A 15,095-nucleotide genomic window follows, 5' to 3' on the forward strand; every position below is an offset into this window, starting at 1 on the left:
CATGTAGGTGAGAAAGAAGGCTGGGATAAGTGAAACTTAACCAAGGAAAGCAGAGAAGGCAATGGCAACCCACTCCAGTACTCTTGCCTGGAAAATCCCATGGACGGAGGAGCCTGGTAGGCTGCAGTCCATGGGGTCACTAAGAGTCGGGCACGACTGTGCGACTTCACTTTCACTTTTCACTTTCATGCATTGGAGAAGGTAATGGCAACCCACTCCAGTGTTCTTGCCTGGAGAATCCCAGGGACAGAGGAGCCTAGCGGGCTGCCATCTATGGGGTTGCATAGAGTCGGACACGACTAAAGCGACTTAGCAGCAGCAGCAGCAGCAACCAAGGAAATCAGGATGAAGGCTGGAGGATAAAACCTGGTGGAACATCAACATCTTAGGGGAAAGTGAAAGAAAAAGAGCCAGGAAAGAAACATGAGAAGGGCTAAGGATGGAACAAAGGAGAAAGTTGTGGGGAGAAGCTAGGGAAGGAAGAGAGAAAGAAGACAAAGAAAATTTGAAGGTCAATGGCCAAACCTGGGCTAAGGGTGTGTGGACAGAGCTGATGAGAAAGAGTAGTGTTATTTTCCCTCTACCTTTAGCTGCCAGATAAGCCTTGTAAACACAAAATTCTCCCCAAGTTGATGGTGGCTTCTGTTACTTTCTACGGACTAGTGGTTTTTAATGCAGTAGGGGGTGGTTTCATTTCTCTGGGTTCATTTGTCACACTGGGGTAGGGAGGCTTCTGACCCTCTGGTGGGTAAGAGGCCAGGGACGCTGCTCAACATCCTGCGATGCACAGGACAGCTCCCCATCATCCCCAACAAAGCATTGTGCATGCGTGTGTGTTAAGTCCCTTCAGTTGTGTCCCACTCTTTGTGACATTATGGACTGTAGCCCACCAGGTTCCTCTATCCACGGGATTCTCTAAGCAAGAGTCCTGGAGTGGGTTGCCACGCCCTCTTCCAGGGGATCTCACAGATCCAGGGATCGAACCCACATCCCTTGTGCCTCCTGCATTGGCAGGGGGGTTCTTTACCACTAGCGCCACCTGGACTGAGTCCCTTGGACTGCAAGGAGATCAAACCAGTCAATCCTAAAGCAAATCAATCCTGAATATTCATTGGAAGGACTGATGCTAAAGCTCCAATACTTTGGCCACCTGATGTGAAGAGCAGACTCATTTGAAAAGACCCTGGTGCTGAGAAAGATTGAAGGCAGGAGGAGAAGGGGATGACAGAGTAGAAAATGGTTGGATGGCATCACCGAGTCAATGGACCTGAGTTTGAGCAAACTCTGGGAGATGATGAAGGACAGGGAAGCCTGGCGTGCTGCCGTCTATGGGGTTGCAAGGAATTGGACACGACCGAGTGACTGAATAACAACAAAGCGCCACCTGGGAAGCCCCAACAAACCATCGCCCAGCACCAAACATCAAGTAAGAAAGCTGAGAACCCATGAGGAAGACCCTGTGTGTTGGTCCCACTCATTCGGCACAACTTATTAAAGCCTCGGGCGCTGTGCTCACAGGAAGAACTGTCTGTCACCACAGGGCACTGCAGCTCTTTCTAGTTTGTGTTTCAACAGCAGGGCCACCTTTGAAAGTAGAATTTGAAAGATTCTAGCAAGTTAGCCCGCCTTTTCAACCAGTGCAAGCAGTACATGAGCACAGTAATTTTAGGAAGAGTTCTTAATAAGTGCCATCAGAGATTTAAGGGAAATGTATTCCAAGAACTGAACATCTTAACTTGGCAAGGTCACTCTTTCCTTGGTACCTTCTTGGTACGCCTCTGAGTCTCAGAGTGAACTGAGTCTTCTCCGAGTTGTGCTTTGAAGCTTTGGCCCTGCCGATAGCCCCCAGGCATGTCAGCTCCGGAGCCTTTGAGATCTTTCAACTCAGCTTAGGGCTCTGGAGCTTTCCTTAATTGAAAGCACTCACTAATAACTCCATTTCCTAGAATCCAAGCAGCATTAACTCCTACCACCCAGCAGCTAAGCTTCCTGCTTGTCCAGCTGAATCTTGTTGGTTCTGATGTCTGCTCATCAGGCAGGTGGAGTTAGAGGAGGAACACAAGATGCTGTGTTCACACCGCTGCTGGCCCTTATGTCCATCTCAGTTTCACCTGCCAACTCTCAGAGCTCATGGTTGGAGGCTCTGAGTGGGGGCTCTGAAGTGGCACTGCCTGGATGAGAGCCTATTTGTCTATCCATCAGCTGGATAACAAATGTGGGTAAATGACTTAGTGTCTCTTAGTAAAATGAGAATGACTGTCTCCCTCAGAAGGTTGCTTTGATGATTAAGTGGGTAAATACATGTTCAGAGCAGTGCCTGGCCACAGAGCAAACTCCCTAAATAATATTAGCAACATTACTTATTAGATACTCTATTACTTTCCCAGACTCGCTTTAGCAAAGTGCCATGAACTAAGTATCTTCAAACACAGAAACTTATTTTGTCACAGTTCTGTAATCTGGAATCTGACATCAAGGTGTTGGCAGGGCTGAATTCCCTCTGAAGGTTCTAGGGAGGAATCCTCACCTTTTCCTAGCTTCTAGTGGTTGCTGGCAGCCTTGGTGTCTCTTGGCTTGTAGCGCCAGCTTTTGCTTCCATCATCACCTGTTCTCACCTGTGCACACCTGTGTATTTTTAAATAGCCTTCTCCTTATAAGCACACCAGCAGCCATTGGATTTAGGACCCTCTCCTACATAATCCAGTAAGTTGTTGTTTAGTTGCTAAGCCATATCCAACTCTTTTGCAACCTCATGAACTAGCCCGTGAGGCTCCTCTGTCCATGGAGTTCCCCAGGCAAGAATACTGGAGTCAGTTGCCATTTCCTTCTCCAGGGGGTCTTTCTGACCCAGGGATCAAACCCTCATCTCCTGCATTGGTAGGCAGATCCTTTACCACTGAGCCACGAGGAAGCCGGATCCAGCATGTGCTCAGTTGTGTCCGACTCTTTGCAACTGAGCTTAGTTGCTCAGTTGTGTCCGACTCTGCAACGCTATGGACGGTAGCCCGCCAGGCTCCTTTGTCCGTGGGGATTCTCCAGGCAAGAATACTGGAGTGGGTTTCCATGCCCTCCTCCAGGAGATCTTCCCAACCCAAGGATCAAACCCAGGTCTCCCACATTGCAGGCAGATTCTTTACATCTGAGCCACCAAGAAAGCCCCCATCCAGTATCTTCATCTTAACCAATTACATCTGCAAAGACCCTATTTCCATCTAGTGTCACATTCCAAGGTTTCTGGCGGACATGGGTTTGCTGCTGCTAAGTCGCTTCAGTCGTGTCCGACTCTGCGCAACCCCATAGACGGCAGCCCACCAGGCTCCCCCATCCCTGGGATTCTCCAGGCAAGAACACTGGAGTGGGTTGCCATTTCCTTCTCCAATGCATGCAAGTGAAAGTGAAGTCGCTCAGTCGTGTCCGACTCTTAGCGACCCCATGGACTGCAGCCCACCAGGCTCCTCCATCCATGGGATTTTCCAGGCAAGAGTACTGGAGTGGGGTGCCATTGCCTTCTCTGAAGGACATGGATTTGGGGGAACACTATTCAACCCTCTATAGTACCATTAAAGTTAATTGACAAATTCATTTTGATTTAGCATATTCTTCTCTTGGTGAGGAAAATCTATCAACATGTTTAGTTTTTTAAATTCCAGACAAATTTTAAAAACTGGTTCTTTAAAACACACTGCATGTTATAGCCTGAACACCATCCTGTAGAGACAATTTATAAAAAAAAATCAAAAATAGTGTTTGACTCAGACTTCCTCTGGTATGAGATCTGGCGGGAGAGTTGGGGTGGGAGGAGGAGGCTGAATCCAATTCAGCCTACCACCTGTCCACCGACAAGATGATAGACCTCCACGAAATCCACTCAGGCAGCATAATGTGTAAGGGAAGAATCACTTTCTGGTCTGTGCCAAACAGAATTGGATGTGTGTGTTCAGAACATTAAGCCCCTGACACCCTAGTGCAGCATCAGAAAACATGTAGTGAGTGAATGGTGCCAGTCAAAGCCCTATTTCTGGGCGGAATATCTATGGGTGCCTCTCTTTGCGTGGGTGTCTCCTCCCCCCAACCTCTCTCTCCCCCCTGCAGGTGGGAGAGACTGCCAGCTATTCAGCAGTTAAGTTTGCATTCTGATGTGTGCTGCTTGAAGTCCAAGGCAAGTGCTAATTCCTTTACATTCTTGTCATGCGTGAGAACCAGGTGATGCTTTCCAAGTTAATATCTGAATGTAGTAGTCAAATGATATACCCCATTTAACTCTCACAGAATCCACCAGAGAATATTCAGCTTCTTTCTTTATGTCTGTTGATGACTGCCCTTGTGAGTATGTCTTCCAGAGCAGTGGTTCTCAGACCTTTGTTTGCATACAGATCATCCGAAGATCTTGTTAAAATGCAGATTCAGATTCAATATGTCCTGAATGGGCCCAAGACTCTGCATTTCTAATAAGCTTTCAGGTGATGCTGATGCTGCCAGTCCATTCGTCCATCACAAGGGCGATGGAGAGCTTAACCAGCAAGGCTTTGTGTGAAATGCCCTCCCCCAATCCTCTCCAACAGGTGTGCAGCCTGAGAAAAGGTACTTGTGGAATTAAACCTATGGAGTCTGAGAATAAGGAATACATTCACCATCCAAGAAAAGAATGCCCGACCAGCAAGTAGGAAGCAGGTATCGGCATTTAGGTTGTGGCTTTGCTGCTAAGCAGCTGTATGATGTTGGATACATTATTTAACCTCTTTAATGCCTCAGTTTCTTAACCTGCATAGTAGGTGTGAGAATACCTCCTTTAACTACAGAATTAACAGAGGTGATGCATTTTAAAAAACTGTGAAAAGTGTAAGACATGATTAAAGGCAAGTTATTTTTCCACAGTGTCTGAAGAATGAAAAAACAAGAGCACTGTTACATAAAGAGCTTCTCCATCCGTGGTACCTGCCTGGACTTCTTTGAGAAATGTATCCTTCAGGTCACTCCAGGACAAAATCATGCTCAAATATAAAGCTTTTGTTAATACTTTCTAATAATTCAATATATTTAACATTTACTCAGCTCTTTGTACATGCAAGATGTCTAGGAGCTATGGATGTATCAAGAAAAATGAGTCAGGGCTGTGAACCTGGAGGAGTTTAATTGCACTATGAGAGCTAGTGGCGGTGGGGGGGGAGGGTGGGCTTCCCCAATAGCTCAGCAGTAAAGAATGTGCCTGTAACGCAGGAAATGTGGATGTGTGTGGGTTCAATCCCTGGGTCAGGAAGATTCCTTGGACGAGGAAATGGCAACCCACTTCACTATTCTTGCCTGAAAAATCTCATGGACTGAGGAGCCTGTTGGTTTATAGTCAGACATGACTGAACAACAAGAATGAGAGCTGGATCACAGATCTGGAGTCCCATACAGGATGGGTTGGATCATGTTAGTCGGGGGCAGGGGGTGGTCTTCTTTGCCCTGTGCCCCGTAAGTACTATGATGCTTTACCTTCTGCTTCCCCGACTCTCTTGTTTCAAGGGTCTTACATGGGTCTTGAGTAATGAGAGGTGGTATTGAACAGTGGTTGAAACTAGGAATCTGGGGCCAGACTGTCTGGTTTGAAGCTCAGCTGTGTGTGTCTGTGGGTAGTTTATTTAACCTCTCTGTGCTAGAGAGGTTGGTATGTACTTTGGAGATACTATAATAGAGTGCTGTTGAGCAGATTAAATAAGTATAAATATATGTAATTTATATTATATATAAGTATAAATATATCTATTATACTGGTATATTAGAGATACCAAGGGAACACTTCATGTAAAGATAACCACAGTAAAGGATAGAAACAGTATGGAACTAACAGAAGCCGAAGATATTAAGAAGAGGTGGCAAGAATACACAGAAGAGCTATACAAAAAAGATCTTAATGACCTGGATAACCAGGATGATGTGATCACTCATCTAAGCCAGGCATCCTGGAGTGTGAAGTCAAATGGGCCTTAGGAAGCATCACTACGAACAAAGCTAGTAGAGGTGATGGAATTCCAGCTGAGCTATTGCAAATCCTAAAAGATAATGCTGTTAAAGTGCTGCACTCACTGTGCCAGCAAATTTGGAAAACTCAGCAGTGGCCACAGGACTGGAAAAGGTCAGTTTTCATTCCAGTACCTAAGAAGGAGAATGCCAAATAATGTTCAAACTACTGCACAATTGCACTTATTTTACATGCTAGCAAGGTCATGCCCCAAATCCTCCAAGCTGAGCTTCAACAGTACATGAACTGAGAACTTCCAGATGTTCAAGCTGGATTTAGAAAAAGCAGAGGAACCAGAGATCAAATTGCCAACATATGTTGGATCCTAGAAAAAGCAAGAGAATTCCAGAAAAATATCTACTTCTGCTTCATTGAATATGCTAAAACCTTTGACTGCGTGGACCACAACCAACTGGAAAATTCTTAAAGAGATGGGAATAAGAACCCATGTTACCTGCCTCCTGAGAAACCTATATGCAGGTCAAGAAGCAACAGTTAGAACTAGAAATGGAACAAAGGGTTGGTTCAAAATTGGGAAAGGAGTGTGTCAAAGCTGTATACCTGTCACCCTGTTTATTTAACTTATATGCAGAGTACATCACGCAAAATACTGGGCTGGATGAATCACAAACTGGAATCCAGATTTCTGGGAGAAATATCAATAACCTCAGATATGCAGATGACACCACCCTTATGGCAGAAAGTGAAGAGGAACTAAAAAACCTCTGGATGAAGGTGAAAGAGGAGAGTGAAAAAGCTAGCTTAAAATCCAACATTCAAAAAATGAAGATCATGGCATATGGCCCCATCATTTTATGGCAAATAGATGGGGAAACAGTGGAAACAGTGACAGACTTTATTGGTGACTGCAGCCATGAAATGAAAAGATGCTTGGTCTTTGGAAGAAAATCTGTGACAAACCTAGACAGTGTATTGAAAAGCAGAGGCATTACTTTGCTGACAAAGGTCCATATAGTCAAAGTCACGGTTTTTCCAGTGGTCATGTATGGATGTTAAGAGTTGGACCATAAAGGAGTATGAGCAACCAATAATTGATGCTTTTGAACTGTGGTGTTGGAGAAGACTCTTGAGAGTCCCTTGGACAGCAGGGAGATCAAACCAGTCACTCCAAGGAAATCAACCCTGAATATTCATTGGAAGGACTGCTTCTGAAGCTGAAGCTCCAATACTTTGGCCACCTGATGCGAAGATCTGGCTGCTGAGAAAGATAGAAGGCAGGAGGAAAAGGGGATGACAGAGGAGATGGTTGGATGACATCACTGACTCATTGAACATAAGTTTGAGTAAGCTCTGGGATATAGAGAAGGATAGGGAAGCCTGTCTTGCTGCAGTTCATGGGGTTGCAAAAAATTGGACATGACTGAACAAATATATAAGTATTTACATTTTTTCACAGTAAGGTCTATGGGTTAGCTATTAGTGTTGAGTGAAAGGGCAGTCCACAGAGAGCAGTATGGGTGGGGCTCGGCCAGTGTGGGACCCGAGGTAAGTGCACTTCTTTTCTCCGGTGGAGAATCCACAGGCAGAGTACAGGTGCCTGAACTGGAAGGCGCCCCACCCCAGCAACACAAGCTGGACAGTTCATGGGGCTTCCTGCTCCCACAGTGTGGCGCCTTGAGTGACAAGGAGTGACCCATAGGCGTGGTTTGGCTTTTACCTTCTGGTTCAGCTCCCTGCAGATTTCTGTAGCCGCCACCCAGGTCCTGACTCCTGGGCTGCCCTTCCTCTCCTCCAAGCCCCTGGGGGTAGAACCTCTGGTCTCTCCTCCCACATCTCTTCCAGGGTCACATCATTGCACACACTCCAGGGGATCCTCTTTTGGTGTCCCTGAGGGCAGAAGAGAGTGGAGCTACAGTCTCCTCCTTTCTGTGTCTTCCCAGTTCTATGGGGTATAGAAAGTACTCCTGCTTATCTCAGGTCTTCCGTTTCAAGAGTAGAATACATAAAGATTCTTCCTTCTTTTGGCAGCCCTCAGTCTGAAAGCAACTTGGAGACCTTGTGCACTGATGTAGGGAAAAGAAAAAAATTTAATTTATTAATAATTTATGAAGCCTGTACTGCAGGAAAGGTACAAATCCAGAAAAGGAGGGCAGAAGAAGGACCAATAATCAGCCATCCCACATATTGATTTGTTGTCATTTTCATATAAAACACTGCGGGGACAAGCAGAAGGCACTGACCCTGCAAAGGCAGGTTTCCCAGTGCTGTGTGGTCAGAGGAGGACTAATCCCTCAGGGGATCTGAGAGCAAGGAAAGTGTTCACCGTGCCCGAGGTTCTGAGCAAAGAATGCAAGCTTCCTAATTGTCACCTCTTCCAGGAGGCCTTGCTAGCTCCAACCTGGAGGAGAACACCCATCCATCTATCCATCCTTCCATTCATTCAACAGGAATTTCTGGTAGAACTTGCTTTCCTCCTATTCCAGGCCCACTAAGGCTATAATGGGCTTCCCATAAGGCTCTAGTGGTAAAGAATCTGCCTGCTAATGCAGGAGGTGCAATAGATGCGGGTTTGATCTCAGGGTCGGGAGATTCCTCGCAGTACTAAATAGCACCCCTACTCCATTATTCTTGCCTGGGGAGGAGCCTGGTGGGCTACAGTCCATGGGGCTTCAGAGAGTCAGATATGACTGAGTAACTGATCACACGGCTATACAGTGGCTGATACATTTCTCACTATTGTCTGATGAATTAGCCTGTCTCCCTTTCCTGTAACAGTGGATTACTGTGAATGTGGTTTGCCATCAGAAACTGAGCTTGGCAAAATGAAAACAGTGTGGGTGGGCCTTTGGCTCTGGTACTTCCTGGCTGTATGATCTTGAGCACGTTATCTTGAACCTTTATGAGTTCAGTTTCCTAATCTACTAAATAAAGGTGACAATACCTATACTAGTTAGCTTGGGCTACCCAATGGAGTACCTTAGACTGGGTGATTTAAACAACAGACATTTATTTTCTCACAGTTCTCTAGGCTGGAAATCTCAGGTCAAGGTCCAGCAAGGTTGGTGCCTGGTGAGAGCTCTCTTCCTGGCTTGTAGACAGCTCATTTCTCTCTGCTGTGTCCTTATGTGGTGGAGAGAGAGAGATAGACAGACAGATGGACACTCATGGACAGGGCTCCATGTTCTTTCAAGGCTGCAGTCTTATCAGATCAGGACTCTATAATCTCATTTAACCTTAACTATTCAGTACTTCCTAATGATCCTGTCTCCAGAGATAGACACAGAGTGGGTTAGAAGAACTCCAACATAGGCCTTTTGGTTGAGCAGCACAATTCAGTCCATAACAAACTGCATGCAGTCATTGCCCATGAGTTTCTTCCTCTGTGGAGAAGGTGGGTCCAAAGAGAGGCTTCAAATGCCAGTTCCAGGCCTCCCCAGTGAGGAGCAAGATCTGAGTTGAATGATGCTTGTGGTCCATTTCTTCCAGGGAGCCCCATCGTCCTTTCCTGCCAGCTGCTGCCTCAATCCATGGATCCGTCTAGTAGCTTTAAACCACAGCAGGCAGAGGGCCCTGGTCCTCCTCCCCTTCCCATCAGGAAGCTCCAAGACCCCGGGGAATATGAGCAGATGCAGATACTCACAAGGGAAGGGCGCGCACTGACTGCTGCTGCCTCTATCTGCAGGTCTCCTTGCCCAGACAGAGGCATCTGGGTAGGGAATTTTTCCAGAATGAATGGGCACTTGCTTTCATCTAAATAACTTAGAGAAGCCCCCACCCAGCTCCTTATTCTCAGGGAAGCAGTCTGCTCCAAGGTGGTATTTCTGACTCTAGAAATAGGGAGAACTGGGAACTTGAGAAACTCTGTTTTCTTCCCAGTGTTCATATGTGACAAAATCTGGCTTTACTGGGCACGTCAATATATTTTAAAATGAAGTAAAATCAACTTTATTTTTTCTAATTGGGTTTATTATACTTCTAGTAGGAGGGTTCTTTGCTGGAAGCCAATATGAAGACTGAGCAATGCAAGACAAGCTTCCTGCTCTTGAAAAGGCTTCCCGTTTAGCCTGAAAGACAAAGCAGACATGTGAAAAGATTAGTGCAGTGTGGGATTTTAAAAATAAAGAAACATGATTTATTTGGCTGCTCTGGGTTTTAGTTGTGGCACTTGGGATCTTCGATCTTTGTAGCAGCATGTGGGATGCTTAGTTGTGGCGTGTGAGTTCTAGTTGCATCCCTGACCAGGGATGGAACGTGGGCCCCCTGCATTGGTAGCTAGGAGTCTTAGCTGCTGGACCATCAGGGAAGTCCCTGCTGTGTAGGATTTAGTATCATTTCAGGACCACAAAATTAATGTGAAGGCCAGGTGGTTGGATAAATGGATGAATGCACAGTGGCCAATGAGGGTGCGGTACAGGAGACAAATGGGCCAATAGAATGGGGTGGGGGATGTTGTCCTGGCTCTGGACAAAGCCTTGGAGAACACAGACCTGCTGCATGGCAGGTGGGTCAATGTTGTTGTGTTTTTAGATGTTAATTTTTTTTTTTTTTACATTCCACTTTTTGCCTTTGGATTGATAGAGCAGATGGAAATCTTGCTTCTCAATTACCCAGTGTCCCTGTTTGATCTGAGTACATCTGGAAGGGGATTATTTACATACATTGTTTTTTTAAAAATGCGAGTGAAAACTGGCATGGAATTTGGGGAGGCATTTTATCTTTTTTCCCCCTCTCTGTCCCATCAATATAGTTTCCCAAGAAAAACAAAGAAATAAACTCTTACAGCATTAAGTCACAGCAGGAACTACTTCTGTTCCATTCCTTTCATCTCAAAATAAACTTAATTTATAAGGACTGGGAGGGCTACAGTGATATTCTGCAATGCAAATAAAACACAGCATGAACACATACAGGAAGAAAGTTTTGCGCTGTAAATATACTCAGGAAGTTCAGAGAGGCATAAAAAAGTTGGGGCAGGCACGAGAAATGATTACTTTGGAAATGAATTGCAATTTTCCATTTTTAAGGGAACATATGTCGCTACAGTTTTCTCTTCCAGGATTGACTAGAGGGTGGCCTTTGGCCAGTTTTTTTTGTTTTTTTTTTTTAAACTGTGATTGATTTGGCTGGTTGTGTTGCATTTGAAATGCCCATGACAATGATGTTCTTTGGATATTTTCATTCCCACATCTCTTCTTGCAGCCTGAGCTGTTTAGAGTAATGTCACCACCAACTATAATTCAACCATTTACCATTTATTTCTCTGGCAATTAAGGCATGTGTTCACCAAGCCAGGACTGACTTATCAACTGAAGTATGTCTCCCTCCACCCCACTTTTCTGAAATCTTAGCTATAAAGCTAGAAGCAAGGCATGTGCATGCTTAGTTGCTAAGTCTTCCCAACTCTTTGAGACTCCATGGACTGTAGCCGGCCAGGCTCCTCTGCCCATGGGATTATCCAGGTGAGAATACTGGAGTGGGTTGCCATATCCTACTCCAGGGGATCTTCCAGAGCCAGGGATTGAACTCGCATACCTTTCACCTTCTGCATTGATTGGTGAATTTTTTGCCACTGCATGACCTGGGAGGAAGCAAGAGCCGAATGCTAAATTTTCCTGAATTTGCTGTTAAGTCAGAGGAAGATATTTGGACAAAACAGAGACTGAGGACCAGCTCTCAACAAACTTATGAGGGTAGAAAATTTGTCTCTGGGCACTACTGGTCTTCTTTCTCAGCTGCTGGCCCTTTTATAACTCTGTAGGCACTCCATCTCCAGCATCCTTGTCTCTGGGCACTACTGGTCTTCTTTCTCAGCTGCTGGCCTTTTATAACTCTGTAGGCACTCCATCTCCAGCATCCTTGTTCCTCTAGCAGAAGAGAGGGCATCTGATGGTTGTGTTTAGGCTAAGGTGTTAGAGACACAATGAGCTATCAATCTTGATAATTTTTGAATTTATGAAATAATGCTTGCAAAGGGCATGCACTACTTAACTGAAAGGCAAGTTCACAATGGGGTTTCAGACACAGTAGATCTTGGGGAAAATATGTGGAGACATGAGAATTTCTTGATGCTGAAAAAAAGATAGTATTTACTTAGTTTTTTATTTATCTCCCTAACCCCTAGATCTGTCCACCTATTGATTATCTCTTTCTCTGTCCATCCAGCCAGCCAGCTTTGATGCTGAGAGTTTATTATTTATAATAATTAGATGCTATGTTCAGATATTTAAAAGCTTGGGGTCTCTCTTCAGACCAGATCAGAGTTCTCCATACAATACCTGTGGAGTTCAAAACTCTTGTCCCTGAGTGTAAGAGCCTGGTCATCAGTAAAGTACGGATGGAGAAACGGTGCTGATTGCATCTCCTTTCTCTTTCCAACTCTTCTCTTCCCTAGGTTCTCTTTGGAGACACAAGAATGCTGCTTCTTCCTTTTTTTTTTTTTTTGATTTGAGGCAAAATTAAGGTTACTCAGTGATACTATTAGATGATCAAAAGTTTTAAATAGAAGCTGAATCCCAAAAGTAAAGGGGAGAAACTTACTGTTGCACAGAATCAGCAGAAGAGACTCACCATTCAACTTAATTTCTTAAAATCATTTGAATTTTAAGGACAGTAAGACATCTTAATGAAGCTCTAGCTTGTTGACCCTCCTGTGACTGTGGAGTGGTCTCTTAAGTGATACAATTAAGGGGGTTGGTCTCTGGAAGTAAGAGCCATTTTTCTCCAGAGATCTTCCTAAATCACTAGGTGATATACCAAATGGTTTGGTTGACAAGAAGATTGCCCTTCACCAGCTTTCTGTTCTGTCTTTTTGGGGACTCCCCTGTAAAGAGCATGAAAGGGCTACCTTCTTCACTCATAACAGCTTGTGGAGTGTCTGAGAGTGCTCCATGGGCTTTATCTATGTTAACCCCTTTAAGTGATGTAGGTACTGTCATTAACCTGGCTTTATGAAGGAACTGATGCACAGAGAAGTTAAGTGACTTTCCCAGAGTCACACATTTTGTAAGCAGCAGAGCAAGCTTTTGAGCCCAGGCAGTGATATGACCCTGAGCCAAGGATGCTAACCACTTCACCCCTCTGCCTCTCATCTTGCCCCTGACTTACACTTTTCATCCATCTCTTAACCTCTGGTCCTGCATTGTAGCTATGTCAACTCTCGCCTCTTTCCCTATCACAACACCATGAACTTCCTGGGATTGGGAATGACGTCTTCTATTTGTGTTTGTGTTCCTTATCATGTATTGCTGACACAGCGCATAGTGGGTGAACAATACACGGTTCTAACTTTATTACCAGACAGCTTTAGAACAGTTCCCTGGAGGAAGAGAATGCTGCTGTAGACCCTGGATCTCCTGCTTCAGTTGTCCTCAGACCCAGGGACTGGGTAGTGAGCTAGCCCTAGGCCTTTCCCACCAATCTCCACTGGGAAACCTGCTGGAATCTGAAGAGGGGCCCCTACTGGGCTGTGGGCTGAACTGGGCGTCTTGGGTTTGTTAACTTTGTCCTGAATAATCTTAAAGTTGCCATAATGACTAAGGTGCAGATGAAATTGTAACAGGACAGAACAGAATCGGAGCCTATGTTGGATCTATTTCTTTTGCTTTAATCTTTACTCTCCACTGCTTTTATTACTCTGATCACTGAAAGGATGCTGTCTATAGCTATAAGGGTACATAATGGCCTGCCTGGGGGAACCCTTCCCTTTTGCTTGAATGTTAAACGAAAGTGCCTTTGTTCAGCTCACAGGGAAACACTCTGACCCTCCCCACCTGTGAATGGCTGCAGAAAAGAAGAAATCAACACCCCCATCCTGTACGATACTGGCCAAGCCATGAGATATCTTGCAAGTCTTACTTCCTCCCCTCCTCCCCTCTCTGTTCTATAAAAGAAACTGGCATCCAGATCCTGATAAGTTGGTACTTTAGGGCACTAACCCACCCTATTCTTGGATGCCTGGCTTTCTGAATAAAATTGCTATTCCTTGCCTCAACATCTCACCTCCCAGTTATTGGCCTGTTGTGTGGCAAGGACACCAAGCTTGGATTCAGTAACATAAATCAGAGAATATGAGTGTTGAAAGAGATCCTTGGAAAATCCCTCTAGGTAGATGACTGTGTGACCTGCAGGACAGGTGTTTTTTTTCTTCTGAAATATCGCTTAGTCACTCATGACTGATACCTCCTCAACTTTTGATTCCTTCTTGTTGAAAATATAAGCTCTTGTATAAAATTCAATCTGATATAGAGGAGTCGAATTAAAAATAGCAGTAGTGCTCATGCTTCAAAAGGAACAAGAATAGATGTTCCCAGGCACCTAGGATGTGCTAATTTAACAGTTTTTTTCCATTGATCTTGGCTCCAAAAAGTGAAATAAAGTTGCATAATTTTCTTGTAAGATAAAAGAAAAAAACTTACAAAATTTTGATCAATGATAAATGCTCCATGGGACTAAATTCACAGTGGAACTTACCCCCCAAGATCCTTTAAAAGGGGCATTTAGTCACTAATGAGCATCGTATTTACACATAAATGGTGCCACTTGAATGGATGCCTCTTATTTCAGGCCTTTCCCTGAGGCATATCTTACCAAAGGCATTTGTCAGGTGTTGGGAGATCTATATGGTGGTAGCAGATCATCTGAAGGTCCTCAAAGCATGTGCACAAACTTGAATGATCACCTCGCTCATTACAAGAACCCTCTAGAGGTCAGTCAACAGAATGATTGTCCTTATGTTTCATGACAAATTAGTGTTGGACCTGGGACTTGGAGCCAGGGCTCCTAACATGAATTCTTCACACTATTATGTATAAATGCAAGTTCTTGGCTTTCTAATGACCTAATCTAATGACCTAATAAGGAGAGCCTAATAGTTGTTGTTCAGTCGCTTATTCACGTCCGACTCTTTGCCACCCCATGGACTGTAGCACGCCAGGCTTCCCTGTCCTTCACAATCTCCCAGAGTTTGCTCAAACTCATGTTCATTGAGTTGGTGATGCCATTCAACCGTCTCCTCCTCTGTCCTCCCTTTTCCTCCTGCCCTCAATCTTTCCCAGCATCAAAGTCTTTTCCAGTGGGTCAGCTCTTTGCATCAGGTGGCCAAAGTACTGGAGCTCCAACAGCAGTCCTTCCA

The 15,095-nt window shown here is 44.8% G+C and overlaps 1 long non-coding RNA gene across 1 annotated transcript; it reads left to right on the forward strand.

The window, feature by feature from the left end:
* The first annotated feature begins 4,479 nt into the window (after positions 1-4,479).
* LOC123328528 lies at positions 4,480-14,869 on the forward strand. Its single transcript, XR_006543410.2, has 4 exons — positions 4,480-4,671; positions 4,876-4,958; positions 11,595-11,655; positions 13,705-14,869. It is a non-coding gene; the product is annotated as an uncharacterized LOC123328528 (long non-coding RNA).
* The last annotated feature ends 226 nt before the right edge of the window (positions 14,870-15,095 follow it).

The sequence above is a fragment of the Bubalus bubalis genome, chromosome 2 (assembly GCF_019923935.1).
Source record: "Bubalus bubalis isolate 160015118507 breed Murrah chromosome 2, NDDB_SH_1, whole genome shotgun sequence".
Lineage (NCBI taxonomy): Eukaryota > Metazoa > Chordata > Mammalia > Artiodactyla > Bovidae > Bubalus > Bubalus bubalis.